This window comes from Mandrillus leucophaeus, unplaced genomic scaffold (assembly GCF_000951045.1).
Source record: "Mandrillus leucophaeus isolate KB7577 unplaced genomic scaffold, Mleu.le_1.0 Scaffold132, whole genome shotgun sequence".
In the NCBI taxonomy this organism is placed as follows: domain Eukaryota; kingdom Metazoa; phylum Chordata; class Mammalia; order Primates; family Cercopithecidae; genus Mandrillus; species Mandrillus leucophaeus.
In genome coordinates, this window is record NW_012101277.1 from 4929248 (window position 1) to 4951608 (window position 22361).

Here is a 22361-nt window from a genome sequence, read left to right on the forward strand (position 1 = left end):
CGTATGACTAGCCAGTTTTCTCAACACCATTTATTAAATAGGGAATCCTTTTCCCATTGCTTATTTTTGTCAGATTTGCCAAAGATCAGATGGTTGTAGATGTGTGGTGTTATTTCTGAGGTCTCTGTTCTGTTCCATTGGTCTATGTATCTGTTTTTGTACCAGAAACATGTTGTTTTGTTTACTGTAGCCTCATAATATAATCTGAAGTCTGGTAGTGTGATATGTCCAGCTTTGTTCTTTTTGCTTAGGATTGTCTTGACTATATGGGTTCTTTTTTGGTTCCATGTGAAATTTAAAGTATTTTTGTTTTCTACTTCTGTGAAGAAAGTCAATGGTAGCTTAATGAGAATAGCATTGAATCTATACATTATTTTGGGCAGTATGTCCATTTTCACAATATTGATTCTTTCTATCCATGAGCACGGAATGTTTTTCCTTTTTTTGTGTGTCCTCTCTTATTTCCTTGAGGAGTAGTTTGTAGTTCTTCTTGAAGAGGTTCTTCTCATCCCTTGTAAGTTGTATTACTAGGTATTTTATTTTCTTTGTAGCAATTCTGAAAGGGAGATTGCTCATGATTTGGCTGTCTGTCTATTATTGGTATATAGGAAAGCATGTGATTTTTGCACATTTATTTTGTATCCTGAGACTTTGCTACAGTTGCTTATTAGCTTAAAGAATGTAGGGGCTGCGACGATGGGGTTTTCTAAATATACAATCTTGTCATCTACAGAGATAATTTGACTTCCTCTCTTCTTATTTAGATATCCTGCATTTCTTTCTCTTGTATGATTGCCCTTGCCAGATCTTCCAATACTATGTTCAATGAAAGTGGTGAGAGAGGACATCATTGTCTTGTGCATGTTTTCAAAGGGAATGCTCCCGGGTGTTGCCCATTCAACATGATATTGGCTGTGTGTCTGTCATCAATAGCTCTTATTATTTTGAGATATGGTACATCAATACCTAGTTGAGTGTTTTTAGCATGAAGGGGTGTTGAATTTTATTGAAGGCCTTTTCTGTTTCTATTGAGATAATCATGTATTTTTTTGTCATTGGTTCTGTTTGTGTGATGGATTATGTTTATTGATTTGTGTACGTTGAACCATCCATGCATTCCAAGGATGAAGCCAACCTGTTTTTCTTTTATAAGTTTTGAATGCACTGCTGGATTCGATTTGCCAGTATTTTATTGAAAATTTTCATATCGATGTTCATTGGGGATATTGGCCTGAAATTTTCTCCATTTGTTGTATCTCTGCCAGGTTTTGGTATCAGGATAATGCTGTCCTCATAAAATGAGTTAGGGAGGAGTCTTTATTTTTCTTTTGTTTGGAATAGTTTCAGAAGGAATGGTACCAGCTCCTCTTTGAACCTCTGGTAGAATTTGGCTGTGAATCTGTCTGGTCGTGGGCTTTTTTTGGCTGGTAGGCTATTAATTACTTCAATTTCAGAACTTGTGATTGATGTATTCAGGGATTCAACTTCTTCTCGGTTTAGTTTTGAGAGGGAGTATGTGTCCAGGAATTTATCCATTTCTTCTAGATTTTCTAGTTTTTATTTTTGCGTAGAGATGTCTATAATATTCTCTGATAGTAGGTTGTATTTCTGTGGGATCAGTGGTGATATCCCCTTTATCATGTTTTATTGTGTCTATTTGATTTTTCTCTCTTTTCTTCTTTATTAGTCTGACTGACGGTCTATCTATTTTGTTAATCTTTTCAAAAACCAGTTCCTGGAATGACTGATTTTTTGAAGGGTTTTTCCTTCAATTCTGCTCTAATCTTGGTTATTTCTTGTCTTCTGCTAGCTTTTGAATTTGTTTGCTCTTGCTTCTCTAGTTCTTTTAATTGTGATGTTAGGGTGTTGATTTTAGAATTTTCCTGCTTTGTCCTGAGGACATTTAGTGCTATAAATTCCCCTCTAAACACCACTTTAGCTGTGTCCCAGAGATTCTGGTACATTGTGTCTTTGTTCTCATTGTTTTCAAAGAACTTATTTATCTCTGCTTTAATTTCATTATTTATCAAGTAGTCATTCAGGAGTAGGTTGTTCAGTTTCCATGTAGTTGTGCAGTTTTGAGTGAGTTTCTTAATCCTGAGTTCTAATTTGATTGCACTGTGGTCTGAGAGGTGGTTTATTATGATTTTCATTCTTTTGCATTTGCTTGGGAATGTTTTACTTTCAGTTACATGGTCAATTTTAGAATAAGTGAAATGTGATGCTGATAACAATGTATCTTCTGTTGATTTGGGGTGGAGAGTTCTGTAGATGTCTATTAGGTTCACTTGGCCCAGAGCTGAGTTGAATTCCTATATATCCTTATTAATTTTCTGTCTCATTTATCTAATATTGACAGTGGGGTGTCAAAGTCTCCTACTATTATTGTGTGAGAGTCTAAGTCTCTTTATAGGTCAATATGAACTTACTTTATGAATCTGGGTGAGCCTGTATTGGGTGTATATATATTTAGGATACTTAGTTTTTCTTGTTTCATTTAGCCCTTTACCATTATATAATGCACTTTTTTTGTCTCTTTTGATCTATGTTGGTTTAAAGACTGTTTTATCAGAGACTAGGATTGCAACCCCTGCTTTTTTAGTTTTTTCATTTGCTTGGTAAATCTTTCTCCATCCCTTTATTTTGAGCCTATGTGTGTCTTTGCACGTGAGATGGGTAGCCTGAATACAGCACACTGATGGATCTTGACTCTTTATCCAATTTGCCAATCTGTGCCTCTAAATTGGGGCATTTAGCCCACTTGCATTTAAGGTTAATATCGTTATATGTGAATTTGATTCTGTCATTATGATGTTAGCTGGTTATTTTGCATATTAGTGTATGCAGTTTCTTCATAGTGTCAATGATCTTTACATTTTGGGTTGTATTTGCAGTGACTGGTGCCAGTTTTTCCTTTCCATGTTTAGTGCTTCCTTCAGGAGCTCTTGTAAGGCAGGCGTGATATTGACAAAATCCCTTAGCATTTGCTTGTCTCTAAAGGATTTTAATTCTGCTTCACTTTTGAAGCTTAGTTTGGATGGATATAAAATTCTGGATTGAAAATTCTTTTGTTTAAGAATGCTGAATATTGGCCCCCACTCTCTTCTGGCTTGTAGGGTTCTGCCAAGAGATCCACTGTTAGTCTGATGGGCTTCCCTTTGTGGATAACCTTACCTTTCTCTCTGGCTGCTCTTAATATTTTTTCCTTCATTTCAACATAGGTGAATCTGACGATTATGTTTCTTGGGGTTACTCTTCTCAAGGAGTATCTTTGTGGTGTTCTCTGTATTTCCTGAATTTGAATATTGTCCCATCTTGCTATGTTGGGGAAGTTCTCCTGGATAATACCTGAAGTGTGTTTTCCAACTTGGTTCCATTCTCCATGTCACTTTCAGGTACAGCAATCAAATGTAGGTTTGGTCTTTTCACATAGTTCCATATTTCTTGGAGGCTTTGTTAGTCTCTTTTCATTCTTTTTTCTCTAATCTTGTCTTCACACTTTATTTCATTAAGTTGATCTTCAATCTCTGACATGTTTTCTCTCACTTGATCGATTCGGCTATTGATACTGTGTATGCTTTATGAAGCCTCGTGCTGTGTCATTCAGGGTCACCAGGTCATTTATGTTCTTCTCTAAACTGGTTATTGTAGTTAGCAATTCCTCTAACCTTTTATCAAGTTTCTTAGCTGCCCTGCACTGGGTTAAAACATGCTCCTTTAGCTTGGAGGAGTTTGTTATTACCCACCTTGTGAAGCCAACTTCTGTCAATTCATCAAACTCATTCTCCATCTAGTTTTGTTCCCTTGCTGGCAAGGAGTCTTTGGAGAAGAAGCATTCTGGTTTTTGGAATTTTCAGCCTTTTTGCTCTGGTTTTTCCACATCTTTGTGGATTTATCTACCTTTGATCTTTGCTGTTGGTGACCTTTGGATGGTGTTTTTGCATGGCTGTTCTTTTTGTTGATGTTGATTCTATTGCTTTGTTTGTTAGTTTTCCTTCTAACAGTCAGGCCTGTCTGTTGCAAGTCTGCTGGATTTTGCTGGGGGTCCACTCCAGACGCTGCTTGCCTGGGTATCACCAGCAGAGGCTGCAGAACAGCAAAGATTGATGCCTTCTTCTTCCTCTGGAAGCTTCATCCCAGAGGTGCACCTGCCAGATGCTAGCCAGAGGTCTCCTGTATGAGGTGTCTGTCGACCCCTCCTGAGAGGTGTCTCACAATAAGCAGGCATGGGGGTCAGGGACCCACTTGTGGAGGCAGTCTGCCCCTTAGCAGAGCTTGAGTGCTGTGTTAGAAGATCCACTGCCTGCTTCAGAGCCCGGAGGCAGGAATGTTTAAGTCTGCTAAAGCTGCACCCACAGCCGACCCTTCCCCCCAGGTGCTCTGTCAAAGGGAGATGAGAGTTTTACTTATAAGCCCTTGACGGTGGCTGCTGCCTTTCTTTCACAGATGCCCTTCCCAGAGAGGAGGAATCTTGAGAGGTAGTTTGACTACAGCCGCTTTGTGGCACCGCAGTGGGCTCTGCCCAGTGTGAACTTCCCAGTGGCTTTGTTTACACTATGAGAATAAAGCTGCCTACTCAAGCCTCATTAATGGCAGAAGCCCCTCCCCACACCCAGCTGGAGCATCCCAAGTAGACTCCATACTGCTGTGCTGTCAGTGAGAATTTCAATCCAGTGGATCTTAACTTGCTGGGCTCTGTGGGAGTGGAATCCGCTGAGCTAGACCACTTGACTCCCTGCCTTCCGCCCTTTTTCAAGGGGAATGAACAGTTCTGTCTCACTGGCATTCCAGGCACCACTGGGGTATTAAAAAAAAAAAAAAAAAAAAAAAAAACACTCCTGCAGCTAGCTCGGTGTCTGCCCAAATGGCCATCCAGTTTTGTGCTTGAAACCCAGGACCCTTGAGGTGCAGGCACCCAGGGGAATATTCTGGTCTGTGGGTTACAAAGACCATGGAAAAAGTGTAATATCTGGGCCAGATAGCACAGTCCCTCATGGCACAGTCCCTCATGGCTTCCTTGGGCTAGGGGAGGGAGTTCCTCGACCCCTTACACTTCCTGGGTGAGGCAACGCCCCACCCTGCTTCAGCTCACCCGCCATGGTCTGTACCCACTGTCTAACCAGTCCCAGTGAGATGAACCGGGTGCCTCAGTTGGAAATGCAGAAATTACTCACCTTCTGCATTGGTCTTGCTGGGAGCTGCAGACCTGAGGTGTTCCTATTCGGGCATCTTGCCCGGAGAAAAAAAACAACATGTGTTGATCTATGTAACAAACCTTAATGAGTACTCCCAAAGCAAAAATAAAAATTTAAAAACAAATGCCAATTTTATATAACTTTCCAGAAAATGGAGAAAGAATGGCCATCTATGAGAAGATACTTTTGAGGGCAGTATTCCCTCCTCCAAAGCCCGACAATAACAATAAAATGATAGTTCCATGGAAATTTTACTCAAGATTATAGATGCAGAAACTTTAACAAATTAACAGCAAATGAAGATCAGTGACATATAAAAAAGTATAGTGCATGGATGTAAGACAGGTATAACACTTGAAAATTAATTAACGTGATTAGCAATATGAACAAAATAAATGAGAATATAATACGAACATCTCAATACAGGAAAGGTATTTTTAAAATGAATAGTCATTCATGATAGAAACTTATTCATAGGAACAAAATAAAGTCTTCAGAAATAGAATCACATATATAAATCATTTTGTTTTTGTTTTTTACAAAGGAGTCAAATGGCAGAAGCAAAGTTTGTTTAACAAGTAACATTGTAACAGTTGAATTTCTGCACGGATTACCTTTAAAACCAGAGCAATTAGACAAAAATATTTCTACAAAGAAAAAGTCTAACCCTTACCTTATATCCAAGCTAACTATGAATTAAGTTTTCAATTGAGCTTAAGACATTTTCAGACAAATAAACAATTTAAAAAATTACTGCTAACAGAAACATATATATAAACTTTTAAATTTCAAAATTTTCAGTTTCCCTTATTCTATGAATACCACATTACTATGGTACATTTTCACAATTGTACAATACTGATCTTTAATATTAACTCAATTTTATATTTTATGGATAGTTCATTGATTTTCCTCTGACAATATTTTTCTCTTTCAGGATCCCATCCAGGAAGTCATTAAAATATTTACATTAGCTGATTTACATTAGTCTAGAAATTCCAGAGATTGCTGAGGGGCACTTTCTATTGACTGCTCTTTTTTCCTGTGTGTATGGGCCAGACTTTTGTGTTTCTTTCTATGTTATGTATTTTGGGGTGTTCCTGAAAATGTACCTTTTAAACAATATAATGTGTGAATTCAAAATTACATTCCTTGCAAAGAGTTGGTTTTTGTTGTTATTACTGTTTGTTTAGTAACTTGCATTAAAAACTTCTGTAATTTCTGTATCCTTTGTCATGTGTAGTTACTGAAGTCTTCACTTAGGTAACATGGGGTCATTTAATAAGTAGACACAGATCTCCTTAAGTGCCCTGAACCCATAAGTCTCCCAGCTTTTGCCAACAAACTCTATGTGTATTTCAGCATGTTTTCAATGTTCCTGTCCAGAATCTTTTTGGCCCCAGGGACTGGTTTTGTGGAAGATAGCTTTTCTATGGGGAGGGGCATAGTTTTGGGATAAAACTGTTCCACCTCAGGCATCAGATTCTCATCAGGCATTAGATTCTTACAGGGAGCACACAACCTAGATCCCTCACATGTGCAGTTCACAATACGGTTCCTGTTCCTATGAGAATCTAATGCCAGCACTGATCTAACAGAAGGCATAGCTCAGGCCATATTGCTCCCTTGCCCACCACTGATCTCCTGCTGTGTAGCTTAGTTCCTAACAGGTCACAGAGAGGTACCCATCGGCAGCCCAAGGGTTGGGGACCCCTGCTTTAGTAGGCAGTTTACAAGTCTATCTTTGTGTTCACTTCCTGCCTCCGGAGAGCCTCAATGCCAGCTAGAATTGAGAAAAGTGGCTCATCTCAAGCCTCTCCTGAGCAGGCACACAGTCCTGCACATGAAATTTGCCTTCTAAATTCCCAGGAATATGCCCAAACTTTTCAAAGTCCTATATGGACATTTAATTCCCTGGCTTTTCTTTTAAGTTCAGTTATTTTCCTCTTTGTTCCAACTGTTATCATTGCCTCTTGCAACTATAATTTAAATAAATATTGCTAATTGTTTCTTTTTTGCAAATACTCTATCAAAAGGCTGTTTCAAGAGAGTACGTGCTGAGTCAGATTAAGTACAGATAAGTCCTTTATATATATAAGGATTTCAAATAACCTGCAAGACACATAAAATAATGACAAATATCAGAGCATAGGGCTTCTGGGGACTAGCTTCAAATATATTTTGCTTCCTTGAGAGTTTGCTATGAGGTTGAAGGTTTCTTTCTCTGTAAGGCTATTGCTTTCCAAGGTTATTGTGGAGCTGGGAGAAGTGATGGAATACAGGGTAAAGTGACACAAAATTCATTGACCTTATCAATATTCAGTCAATTTCTTGAAGAAATGTTCCTCATATTCTTGCAAGCTCCTTGTTTATTTCCAAAACTCTGGAAAGTGTATTTTAAAAATATTTTCCTGTATTCATATTGCCTTTATGGCAGAATAAATAGTCAGAGGTCCTTACTCTACTGCTTTAGAAGTGGCTCTCCCCTGGTTCTATTCATTGGAGAATAATAATAAAAGCTGGGATCTGGACATTGGATATAAAATTAACTTTTAAACATAAACTTAAAAAATTCAATATAGAAAAAGGAAGGAAGGGATAGTATGCAAACAGGATTTGACAATTATAAATGTATAAGTGAGAATATTATATTCATAAAACAATAATAATACTTCTGATTGATTGACTAGAGGTTTTGGTAGATTTCATCACTGGCCCAAATTTTCCTCTAGCTCCATTGTCATGGCTACATAGATGGTTTAATACACAGTCTTATTCCACTTTCAAGACTGAAGTAATTATTTTTCCAGATGCCAGAAATGCTACATTCTAACAGTCCTCAGCCTTCAGCTATATCTAGGAGTTGTCCCTGGGTAGAGTAAGCTGCTTTGCCTAATGTCATACTCCATTCCTAGAGGGATTTGCATGTAATGAGTGACAAATGTAAAGATATAAAGTCTAGTCACCCAATTCCAAACTGGGACACATCAAAACGGCCTTCTCACATTGTGAGCTCCTCGTGGATTCTGGTGAGAACTTTGTTGATACTGCCACACAGTCCAAATTCTTCCTCTCTCTATTTTATTCTCCCTTTAGTTTCTTCACAGATATACAACAAGAGCACCCCCCGATAAACTTAATGAATGCTACTCTCTGTCTCAGAGCCTGCTTCCTAGTTAATTTGAGTGACAACAAGCCCTTTGCTAGGTACTCTCTGAGAAGCAGACATCAAGACAGCATTAACTGAGCAAGGGTTTTATTAGGTTAAATGCTAGTGGGAAAAAATGGAGACAGACCCTGGAAAATCATGGACAGTTACCAGCCCTCAATGGAAATCTACATCCAAGTCAAAGAAAAAGGAAATAATATTTGAGTGACAAAGTTGTAGACCATAGGATGATTTAAAGTTTGACAAAATCACTAAGATTCTTTAAATCAAAGTCAGATTTTAAAAGAGTCCTATGCTTCTCAGGGATTAGCTTGCTTTAGTACCTCTTCTTTAAGATACATTTCTTGGCTGGGCTCAGTGGCTCATTCCTGTAATCTCAGCACTTTGGGAGGCCGACGCGGGCGGATCACAAGGTCAGGAAATTGAGACCATCCTGGCTAACACGGTGAAATCCCGTCTCTACTAAAAATACAAAAAAAAAAAAAAAAAAAATTAGTCGGGCATGGTGGTGGGCACCTGTAGTCCCAGCTACTCGGGAGGCTGAGGCAGGAGAATGGTGTGAACCTGGGAGGCGGAGCTAGTAGTGAGCCAAGATCGCGCCACTGCACGCCAGCCTGGGCAACAGAGCTAGACTCCGTCTCAAAAAAAAAAAAAAAAAAAAAGAAAAAGAAAAAGAAAAAAGAAAAAAAAAATGATAAAAAAATTTTTTAACTTGTTTAATTCTCACAACAAATCTTTGAGATAGTTGTTCAAGTATCATGTTTTATTGATGAGGAATAGTTTCACAGGAACGTTATTTGCCCAAACTTAATCTATGAGTTGCAAAGCCAGTTTAAACTAACACAATTGGTCTCAGGGCTTGTATTCCTAAGAACTATACTTCAATGGCACTGAGTCACTTCATATACTTAGAATTCTTTGAAGAGCAGTAAGACAAGGTCACTCTAAGCAGGACCCTGAAATACTTCCACAATTATTTATTGTAAATTGTTCTCCCAGTCTTTCCATAAAGAAACATAAAACCGTTTCCAGAATGACTGTGTACTGGGAAAAGAGAAATTCCAAAGTTTCAAGGTGTTTAAACACAGGCTTGGAATTGACTTAGTCACCAAATACCATTAATATTTCATACCCTCATGAGGACTATAAATTAGAAAAGATTACGTGGAAGCCTCTGAAAGTTCTCTACCTTACCAGAATAGCAATAAAAAAGATAAAAATATCACTGTGTCCTTGAGAGACCTGTAGTGATTAGTAGTATCACAGATTCTAAAGAAACTACATTGGAAAGAAAAACATAGAGGAGTGATTAGGAGGAGGGAAATAACACTGAACGAAAGTTTAAATGTTGAATTTGTTGAGCAATTATCCCGAAGACGCATATTCAACCTGAATTGCTGTTGTTGTTTGTGTTAAATCAGAAGCCAGTATTACATTTATTTGGCAAGTTGAAGGGTTTTATCAAACTTTTTATGCCCTTCTTATTTCCTACCCAACTCCACACCAGATGCAGTAAATTCCTATAATGCTATGCAGTCTTGGTATCCATTTTAATATAAGTTGGACTTTCTGATACTGAAAGCAGGATTTAGTACTGTGCAGGCTCTTGATAGACATCTATGACGTGTCTGTTATTATTCTTAAGGGAATATGAGTAAATTAGCCAATTTACTCAATACTGAGGCCAGGTAAGATGAGAAAGTATTATTTTACTAAGAATTAGGCAGAATTTTAGGATTTGCCACTGTTTTTCTTAGAAAGCATCAGTCTATTTTGGTGCACAAATTATATATGCATTCATTCATACACATTCACATTTATTTATGTATTCTTCAAAGACTGAATTAACTTTATTGATAAACAACTTAGGCACTAGCTTGATGCCATTAGGCATCAATTACAATTCTACAAGGATCTAGCAAAGATTTGCAGTCACAATTAATGGCATGTCAAATTGTTGGAAGAAAGGTATTGATGTTCAATAATAAAGCAATCAGATTCTCAGAAGGCCAGATAGTTTGAACATCTTTCAAAAATGTCATTTATATAAGCTGACATGCAAAATTCTACCATATTTCAAAAACAAATGGTGGAAGTATAAAAATAAATAAAGTTATCTTTGTGTCTTTGTTTTGCAGTGCCAGAAAAATATAGAACATGGGTGAATATTAAAGACAATCATCTCAATTTTTGGCAACATATTGCCAACTATTTAGAAATATTTGATTTGGTACTGTGTGGTAATACAAAAATGTGATATTAATATTTACATCCAGTTGTGGTTTCATTTGATACAATCTCTTGTAGCAAGCAGACTTCTAAGATGGTGCCCAATGACCCCTACTTCCTACTATTTTCATGCTTGTGTAATCCTCTTCATCTGACTGTTGGCTCTACTTAGTGATTTAATTTTAACCAAGACAATATGACAAAAGTGATGAGATTTCACTCCTGTAATTAGGATATGAGATGTAATTCTTATCTTTCTTCCTGGCTTTGCTGAAGCAATCTGCCATGTTGAGAAGGCCCATGTAGCAAGGAAGTGAGAATGGGCCACTCACCAATGAGGAACTAAGTCTCCCAATTTAACAGCTCTCAAGGAACTGACCCAGTGGACAACCACGTCAGTAAATGTCAAAGCAGATTTCTACCCAGTAGAACTTTCAGATGAATCCTTAGTTCTAGAAAATGCATTGATTGCACTCTTTTGAAAGACTCTGAAGCAGAAGGCCCATCTACATTTGGCCTTTATTCCTGATCCACAGAAATTAGGAGATAATAAACATGTGTTGGTTTTGTTGTTTCATTGTGGTAAATATATATATATATATATATAAAATGTTTATCTTTTTAACCATTCATAAGTATACAATTAGATGGCATTATATACATTCACAATGTTGTGAATTACTGCTAATGATATGGTTTGGCTGTGTCTCCACCCAAATCTCATCTTGAATTTTAGTTTCCAAAATCCATATGTGTCATGGGAGATAACTGGTGGGAGGTAATTGAATCATGGGGATGTTTACCTCCATGCTGTACTGTGACAGTGAATGAATTCTCATGAGATATAGTGATTTTATAAGGGGCTTTTCCTCCTTTTGCTGGGCACTTGTCCTTACTGCTGCCATGTGAAGAAGGACATTTTTGCTTCCCCTTCTGCCATGATTGTATGTTTCCTGAAGCCTCCCCAGTCATGCTGAACTGTGAGTCAACTGAACCTCTTTCCTGTATAAATTACCTAGTCTCAGGTGTGTTTTTATCAGCAGTGGGAGAGTAGACTAATACAACTATTTAAAACCAAAGCTGTTTTTATCGTCCTTCAAGAAAGTTTGTACCCATTAAACAATAAATTATCTCCTTACCCCTGAGATCCTAGTAACTTCTCTTTTTTTTTTTTTTTTTTTTTTTGAGATGGAGTAGCACTCTGTCACCCAGGCTTCTGTGCAGTGGCACGATCTTGGCTCACTACAACCTCTGCCTCCTGGATTCAAACAATTCTCCTGCCTCAGCCGCCTGAGTAGCTGGGACTACAGGTGCGTAACACCACGCCCAGCTAATTTTTGTATTTTTGGTAGAGATGGAATTTTGCCATGTTGACCAGGCTGGTTGCAAACTCCTGACCTCAGGTGATCCTCCTGACGTGGTCTCCCAAACTGCTGGGATTACAGGCATGAGCCACTGCACCTGGCCCCTAGTAACTTCTATTCTACTTTTTGTTTCTATAAACTTGCATATTATAGGCACTTCATATAAGAGGAATTATACAATATTTATCTTCTGTGTCTGGCTTATTTCAATAAACATGATTTCAACTTCTATCTATGTTGTACTATGTAAAACTTTAATGAGTTTTTTATGACTGAGTAATATTCCATTTTATGTATATATCATATTTCATGTATTTTTCATCCATTGATGGATACTTGGGTTGTTTTCATCTTGTGAATATTATAAATAATTTTGTTATGAACATCAGCATACAAACAATTTAATGCATTTATCTTTTAACGCATATAGGAAATAAAAAGTACAGTTAAATACAAAATTGCAATAATGCAGATTTTTGAAATATCCTATGTTAGCCTTTACTGGAGACCATTATTTTTTAATAATGCTTTTAAATATGCTGCTACCTTTTCATTTGAACCTAAAGGACTCCCTTTATCATTTCCTGACAGGAAGGTTTAGTGGTAATAAACTCCCTCACCTTTTGTCTGGGACATCATCATTTCTCCCTTATTTTTAAAGGATAGTTTTTCTATATATAGGATGCTTAGGTGAAAGACTTTCTTTAGGCAATTTGAATATATCAACCTACCTTCTGGCTGCCAAGATTTCTGATGGGAAATAAATTGTGAACCACTTGTAGATGATGACACAATTCTCTCTTACTCCTTTCAAAATTTTCTTTTCTTTTCTTTTCTTTTCTTTTCTTTTTTCTTTCTTTTGTTTGGCTTTCTGAAGTTTGAATATAATGTGTCCCAGTGTGAGTCTCTCTGAGTTTATGCTACTTGGAATTTGTTGAACTTCTTACATTTGTAGATTCATGTCTTTTGTCAAAAATTTAACAAGTATTCAGCTATTATTTTTTCAAAGATCCTTTGTGCCCTCCCATTTTTTCCTACTTTTCTGCTGATATTCGCACAGTGTATGTTAATTCTCGAGTTATCTCCCAAGTCCTTCAGGCTTTGTTCACTTTTTAAAGTTCATATCTTCTTTCTCTTACTTAGATTTTAATTTCCATTTTCCTATATTCAAGTTTGTCAATTCTTTCTTCTGTATACTCAGAACTGCTTTTGAAACTCTCCGATGAAATTTTCATTTCTGTCGTTGCGATGTTCAATAATATTTTTAGTCCTTTTTATAATGTTTCACTCTTCATTGAGTTCTCGTTTTGTTTATACATAGTCTCCCTGTCTTTGTCCATGTCATGTCCCCCTTTATCTCTTTGAGTATTTTTAAGAGAGCTGCTTTAAAGTCTTTGTCTAATAAGTTCAATGACTGAACTTCTTTAGGTACATTCTCTGTTGATTTATTTTGATCCTTTGAATGGACCATTTTTTCTCTTTCATTATACGTCTTATGACTTTTGTTGAAAATTGGAAATTTAAGTCTTTTATGTAGAATCTGAAAATTGAATCTTCCTGATGTTAGTGTTATAATTTTTAATTATTGTAAGGTATCTCTGTGCTGAGCCTATTAATCTGAGGTGAATAATTAAGGTCTTCTCAGGTTTTCTTTTCTGAGCTGAATCTTTTTATGGGCATATGTGGTATTTTTTTTTTTTTTTTTTTTTTGAGACGGAGTCTCGCTCTGTCGCCCAAACTGGAGTGCAGTGGCCGGATCTCAGCTCACTGCAAGCTCTGCCTTTCGGGTTCCTGCCATTCTCCTGCCTCAGCCTCCCGAGTAGCTGGGACTACAGGCGCCCGCCACCTCGCCCGGCTAGTTTTTTTTTTGTATTTTTTAGTAGAGACGGGGTTTCACCGGGTTAGCCAGGAAGGTCTTGATCTCCTGACCTTGTGATCTGCCCGTCTCGGCCTCCCAAAGTGCTGGGATTACAGGCTTGAGCCACCGCGCCCGGCCTTATGTGGTATTTTCTAAATACCCCCATGTTTGTGTTCACTTCTGAATGTCCCAAATCCAAAAATGTTCTGCTCGTTTAAATTTCCTATAAGTTGCTACAGCTGGTGAGTGTCAACAATGGCAGCCCACCCCTATGTATACACCTCTGCAATCAGAAACAACAATCTGGCCATGTGTGGTCACTCATGGTAATACCAGCACTTCGAGAGGCCAGTGCAGGTGGATCTCTTGAGGTCAGGAGTTTGAGACCAGCCTCGTCAACATGGTGAAACCTCCTCTTTACCAAAAATACAAAAATTAGCTGGGCTGGTAGCACACACCTGTAGTCCCAGCTACTCCTAAGGCTGAGGCAGGAGAATAGCTTGAACCCGGGAGGTGGAGGTTGCAGTGAGTGGAGATCAGGCCACTGCACTGCAGCCTGGGACTGAGTAAGACTCTGTCTCAAGAAAGAAGAAAGGAAAAACAAAATGAAAAGAAACAACAATCTATAACCTGAACACAGAACACCAAGATCTGGAGAACTTGTTCCTTGTTGTTCACCTTGACTCCAGCAGACTTCAACAGAGACTATATTTTCATCCCCACAGCTGCCTACAGGCTGCAGGGGTCGTGTGATAGATACCAATGTCACTCTGATTGGTACAATTGACAGAAATAGATTGCTCTTTACCATGCAAGTTTTCCTTTTAATGTTGAAATGTATTAAAAAATTCCAGAGTTTTGAATAATCACTTTAGACAACTTTGGTCAATGCATTTGTTTTGGAAATTGAGAGACGGATTTCTGATGCTTCATCCTCCACTATTTTTTCTGCTGCTAATCAAATATGTCTTGTTTTAAGCCACTAATATTAGAGTAACTTGTTATGTAGCTGATATAGTTTGGATATTTTTTCCCTCCAAATCTCTTGTCAAAATGTAATCCCAGTGTTGGAGGTGGGGCCTGCTGGGAGGTGCTTGGGTCATGGGGGTGGATTCTTCATGAATGGCTTGGTGCCCTCCATGCAGCAATGGGTGAGTTCCTGCTCTATGAGTCTATGTACGATCTGGTTCTTTAAAAGATTCTGGCATCTCTTTCTTGCTGTCTCTCTTTTGCTCCTTCTCTCACTATGTGGCAAGCCTCTCCCCCTTTGCCTTCTGCCATAAAGCTTCCTGAGGCTTCACCAGAAATCAGGCAGTTGCAGATACAGTGTTGCACAGCCTAAAAAACAGTGATCCAAATAAATCACTTTTCTTTATTAATTACCCAGGCTCAGGTATTTATTTATAGCAATGCATAATGGGCTAATATAGCAGTAATAGATACTTAACACATTTATGAATAGAAATTCATTTAGATTCAATAAGTAGGTATGTAAATAACATTATGTTACTAAAAATGTGTTGTCTTTAAGAAGAAATATGCAAGAAATATATTAAGTTCTTAGAAGAAAGTTTATATAGAACCAATATTGGATTCAGATATGAATAAATGGTATAATCAACCTTCCTGATTGCATCAAAAATCAGTGTGTATGCTTAAAGTAGCCTTAGTCTCTTCATATACAAAATTAGTATGTAGGGTTATCTAATAAAACCTTAAGACTTGACTGGTTCTGGAAGAGAAAAAAGCAGCCTGGGATACTTAAAATATAATTATTTAATTTTATTACATAATTTCTACTTAAATCATTCTCACTTATACTATAGTTGCCTAGAAATATCCTTTTATTCAGAATCTTTGAAATATGGTTATTTGCTAGAAAGGTTGGACAATATATATCCATCTGTGCATTTGTTGACTCAGTAATATTATTAAGCACGTAAGACATGCAAGCCATTATGTTGAGAATTCTGGTAGAATTAGTTGACAAATAGATGGTGTCTGCCTATAAAATGTAATTAACAACTTAGAATATAAGAGTTGTTTGTATTTGTCTAGTAAATTGTGCCATGTTATTGAAAGAAACATTGAGAGGCAGTCCTCCCACATACCTAAAACAATTCTGATAACCTGAAAATTGCATGGAAGGTATTAAAACAAACAGCATTTTTCCAAATCTCTATTGTCTCTTTATAAAACTATATAAGCATTTGCATCAACACTTTATTTCTATAGAGGATTGAATTGCAATGCTTCTTTATGTCTGTCTTCTAAGAAATTATTTCTAATATCTCAGTATTTTCATAATCAATGGCATAGGAATTTTACTGCCAAGTTGTAACCGGAACTCCACAAGATTTATCAGACCATTGAACGGTGATCCCTTTAACAATGTTAATCAACACTGTGTATTATTTAGATCTGAGAACATGTTTACTTCTGTCTCTTCTTCTAGCATGAGATACAATTGACCATAAATCTGCTGATCGTGAGTACGATGAGGTAATTATCTGTCGTGTTTCTGCTCCATATATGTCTTTCTAGATTCCTACACTGTTCCATTTTACTGGGGCTACATTTCCTATGCTTCATATTAGCTGGGTCACTGCTAGATTTTTCAGGAAAAGACACATGTGAAAGATCAGAAAATTAGAAGTGCAAAACGATCTAACTCTGCTTCTGTCTCTCTCAGTCTTGCCCTTCCCCTCCCTTTGGGACAGGATCATTGAACTATGCCTCATCTTTCAGTGACTCCAGTTTTATGTATAGACATGGTCATTTTAAACGCCTCTCACTGTCTTCATACTCATGACTACAATCAATTTCTTCTTGCTAATATCTAACATGAGAGTAGCTGGTTAATATTCTAAAATATTTTCAAAATGTTACTTATTTATATTAAAGATATATATAATTATAATATGTGTAATATATTCATAAGATGCAGATTAAGAGTACTAGACTAAAAAATGGAATGAACTCCCATAATAAACCTTATGTACCCTTATTGGTACATAAGAAGAGATATGAATGTAATGTATTATCTTGAGCAACTCAGAGGGGTTTTCATAGTTTTTGTAGTTCATTGACTAAAACTTGGATTCAACATGATCTTCACTCAATAATATTGAGAGGTCAGAACTTCCATTAAACATTATAAATAAAAGACTCTAGACCTTTGGAGAACTAAGAGTGTATCTGTGAATCACAGATTTACCTTCCCACTATGTCCTCGGGAAAGTTTAGAGTTGGATTTCTTTAACTAAGGCATTAAGAAAAGCCTTACTGACAGAAACAAAAACATCCTTGAAAACCTCTGCTGTGGTTATTTCTGAATGTCAAAGAAAATAAAGGGAGTTGATGCCATTGAATAATCTCCTTGATTTCAATGAAAATTATGTAAATGCAGAGTTCGAGGCCAAGCAGCAATGCTTAAAAACCAGGTGCTTGAAATTGCCATAATGTGAAGTAGGACTAGAATAGCAATTAGAATATTTCGACCCCTAAAGATCTTTGGTTATACATTGTCACCTTGTGTCTTGAATAAAATGGATAGACAGCTTACTAAAATATTACTTGTACTGACTCTGAAAAATTCTGGGCCTGGTGAGCAAAAAGATGAACTGAGTCAATACGATGGGGTTTTGAGACTCTCATTAAGTTTCCAAAACCAAGCCAATTCCCAAATAATTACTGTATTATTGAAAAAATTAAATTCATTTGAGGAATATGTGGCAATACTATTAAAAGTATAGACAATATGTTTTCAATCAAATCTTTCCCCAAATTTTCTGTAGTCATTTAACAGTGTACCTCTGTTCTCAGTAAGGGGAAATATCCAGAATATTTGAAGTTTCTAGAACCATTTCCTTATAGCCCTTTAAAATCTCAAAGGAAATCAAACTTTATTGGGGAAAACTTGAGGTCAGATAATAAGTAAAATTTGAGTCCAGTGAATTTGCAAAACTCTCTTATGGCAAAATTGGGAATAGTCATTTTTTACAACTCTTTAAATGTCTACAACAGGTTCTTTATAATAAATTATGCCAGGCCAATTACACAAGAAGAGTCACAAGCAAATCTCTAAATTTTATGTATCTTAGCAGAAATGCAAGACAAAAGCAATGTTGGCCAAGAGAGTACAACAGGGACTAGAATTATCATTTTGTCTGAAACAACTAAGCACCAGTCCAAATATTTGAAACGATGGTTTTTTAAAACACAGTTATTAGGCAGTAAAAGATAATATTACCTAAAATGTAGGAATCAAAAATGGTGAGCCTTAATATTTGTCCAGCTGACTTTACTGAGAGGGTTTCCAGATCTCAGCACATGGAGGAGAAACCATGAAAGAGTTTGGCAAACGACCTTAATTAGGGTGTAGAGCTGAAAATTCAAGGAGAATAAAAAATCCAAATTATTGGACAGAGAAACAGAGGCGAGCACTTCAAAAAGAAAGAACGCTGAATATTTGTAGAGGACCCCCTAAAGTATTCAGGAGACCGAATGCTTATGAGGAAAGCACCCAAGGGAAGGAATCATAAGGAAGGACTAGAGAAAATAGCATGTGGTTATCCTAGAAGGCCAGAAATAATACCTATTTCCATTAGTCCTGAAAAAATTTTTAACTTATGGAGAATGGAATAGAGTACACAGAAAAGTCTTGTCTCAACTGTGGGGAATTATTCATCCTATACTAAACACTGCTTTGGTCCTATCAAATAAATTTAATAGCACATCAGAAAGAATAAAACTGTTGACAAGTACACAACTTGTGTCCTAGAGCAAAGCTCAAGAATAGGTAAACAAAAATATCTAGCATCCGAGACAACATTTAAAATATCGGAATGTAAGTTCTAACACTGTAATATACTAGAATATATTAAAATTATTTAGGCATGCAAACAAGCAAGACAATGTGATTCATAATGAAAGTTGAAAACTTAACCAATTAAAACTGACCCAGAATTGACACAAATGTAAAATTAATATATAGGAATATTAAGCTAGTCATGTGTTCAGAATGCTAAGTAGAATCATAGACCATGTTTTAAAGACACAAATGGGGCTTTGGAGGCAAAAACTATAAGGTATGAGGTGAATAATATGTTGAGTGTGATTAACAGTAGATTAAGTAAAATAGCATCAAAATATGAAGCATTAGAGATAAATCTGACAAAATATGCAAACCTATATACTAAGAAAAAAGTAAAAATGTGAACAAGCATGTTCATTGTTAAGAAAATTCAGTATTTTGAAGCTCTCAATTATTCCAAATGTATGTAAAGTTATAGTATGAAGCCATTCAAAATCCCAGCAAAGGTTATTTTGTAAACATTGGAAAGCTGTTTCAAAAATTTACATTCAAATCCAAGGGTCAGAAATTTGCCACCCCCCCTCCCCCCAAAAAAAAGACTTGGAACACTAATATTACCTGAGTTCAAGACTGGTTATAAAATTCAATAATCAAGAAACTTTGGTATGTTCATGCTGATAGACAAATTGGTCAATGGAGTAGAAAATATTCATAACTAGATTCATGTATAAAAATGATTTTCAACAATGATGCAAAGACAATTTAGTAGAGAAAAAACATGCTTTTCAACATATAGTGTGAATGAATTCACATTCAGGTAAAATTTATGCTTTGCTATTCATACCTACCACAAAACATAAAAATTAACTCAAAATGGATGATAGATCTACATAAATAATCTAAGATATACAATTTCCATAAGAAAATAGGAAAGAACATTTTGCAACCTTGGCTTAGGTAAATTTTTCTTGCATGTGAATATAAAAACAAGATTCATATATAAGAATAGCATATTTTCACTTTCAAAATGAAAATCTTCTGATATTAAAGTTGTATTCATAAAGCATGAAAATACAAGGCTCAAACCATGAGAAAATATTTGGAAATTATATAGCTGATAAAGGAGCTATCCAGAATATATTTTAAAAATCTGTCAAAACTCATTAATAAAAACAAAGATTTTTTCTGCCATCACTAATTTGGGACATAATTTGAACAGATACTTTATAAAGATAGCAAATAAGCACATGAGAAGATGCTTGATATCATTAGTCATTAACGAAGTGCTAATGGAAATCACAATTAGATATAGCTATGCACACATTACTAGAGCTAAAATTTAAAAGAATTGTTATTCTAAGCATTGATGAAGATGGAGAGAAACTAGAACTTTCAAATACTGCTGGTTGAAATGTAAAATGGTACAACCATTTTTGGAAAATAAATTGCCATTATTTTTCATTTATTGCATGTTATAGACATTCGTTATAATACATGATCCAGCCCTACAACTCCTAGGTAGTTATTTGCCCAAGAGAAATAAAAACATATGCCCATATAAATATTTGTATTGAAATGTTCATAGAAGCTCTATTCTCAATAACCCAAATCTGGAAGAAATCAAAATATTCATCAATAAGTAGATATATGAATAAACTGTGGTATAGTCACATGGTGAAAAATTAATCAAGAATAAATAAAAATGTATTGCTGAAATATGTAACAACATAAATGAATCTTATGATAATTATACCAGGCAAAAGAAACCAGGCAAAAGAAACCAGACAAAAGAAACAAACCACATGACTTAAAATAGTCACAAGGACCCTTTTGGGGAAAATGAGTATGTTCATGAACTAAATTTTGGTGTTGATTTAATATGTATGTACATATATCTGTGTGTGTGTGTATGTGTGTGTGTATATATATGTAAAATGGAAATATATATAGTGTGTATATTAAATATATAATGCTATATGTATATCAATTCTTATCAAATTATACAGCTTGATGGAGTATATTGATTGTATTTATATCTCAATAATGCTATGAAAAGAAAATGATTTTTGACTTAATATTAATTTTAGGTATTTATTTCAAAGACATAATTATTAATATTCATAGAGATATTCCTATAATTATGTTCAGTTCAGTATGTGCTATAATAACAAAAAAGATAAAAATTCAGGATAAATCCTCAACATAATGATCAAATAAACAATGATTTATCAGCAAAATAAACCCTAAAAATAGCAATACTTACCTACTTGAAAATATCATTTTAGTTATAAGTATTGTAATTCTATATTTTTATATTTTAATGTAACATATAATATATAATGTGAAACATATGCAGATGCACAAACTATATCAATGTGTTTTAGTTCAATTACAGATAATATAAATATTGTACTTTCCTGTGGATAGAAAAAAATGCACTTTCATTACAGCCCAAGGGAGAAAAAGAAAAAAAAATAATAAAGCCACTACAATAAATAAATTACTAAAGCTTTTCTACTTTTTAACAAGATTTTTCATATAGTAGATTTATTGTCATATTTCTTTCAAAACAAAAGGATGCTTACTGTGTTTTAAAGATTATAGAGGTTGCTACTGAAAGACAAATTGTACACAGTCACTGTATACCAAGGTTTCAAAACTGTCCAGAATGAAAAATACATTAGAAATCACGTGAATAAAAGAAAAAGATAATGTGTGTCTAAGGAAAGATTAACATACTTATAATGTGTCATCTAAATGTGGATATTCATTCCTCTTGAAGTTGCTAAGATGTAGAATTTTTTTTTTTGCTTGCTCACTTTTTACTCATTATCTTGTGTGTTTACCTAAAGATCTAAAGAAATTGTGCACAAATAGCAAACTGCAGGCATTAAGACAGGTTAACATATTTAAAGCCTTTCAAAATATAAATTAAGGATATTTTTATTGGACTAGTGACAAGAAAAGAAAAGCATGCTTGTTAACAATGTTAAAAAGTTTAAAATTCAGTGTCCAAGCAATTTCTAACAATGTTTCTGTAGCTTTAAGCTCTCAACAGTATGGAATTTATGCAAATACATTAAAAAATTCATTAGTAAATTACATCAAACAGGTTATTAAACTATACATACAGAAAGTAAATTATCAATCTAGAATTAAAAGAGTCCTGTTTTTCTTTATATCCTTGAAAATTGACAAACTTTTTGAGGGCAGTTCTATAATTCTAAACATTAACTAACCCCAGGTGTTGGGAAACCTAACTACACAAACCAATTTAAACTATGCAGGATGACTTTGTAGCATTTAATACAATTCAGGTCAGAGTTAATGCCACAAGACAACATTTAACAAAAATAATTAGAAATTGACTTAGAAATTAAGTGTAAATACATATGAATACAAACTCTAAAATCGATCTTAAAAATGAACATTGACCATTTATTCAAAATTATATTACTTTGAAGGATTAAATTCTTCTGATACATAAAGCCATTTTAAATAGTTTTATATATCAACTGAGCAGGAGTCAAGGGATGAAAGAATAAGTGAGTGGATCCCATTTGGGCGGCTAGACTGTTAAAACAGAGTTAATGGCAGCCTTACCTGACCTGGTGTTCTCTCTGATAACCTGTATGTGTTGCATAGCAGCAGCATGCTGAGAGCCAATTTTAATGCTATTTGCCCCATTATCAATGTGAGAGATTCCTTCTTGGATTTTGTTGATAAATTT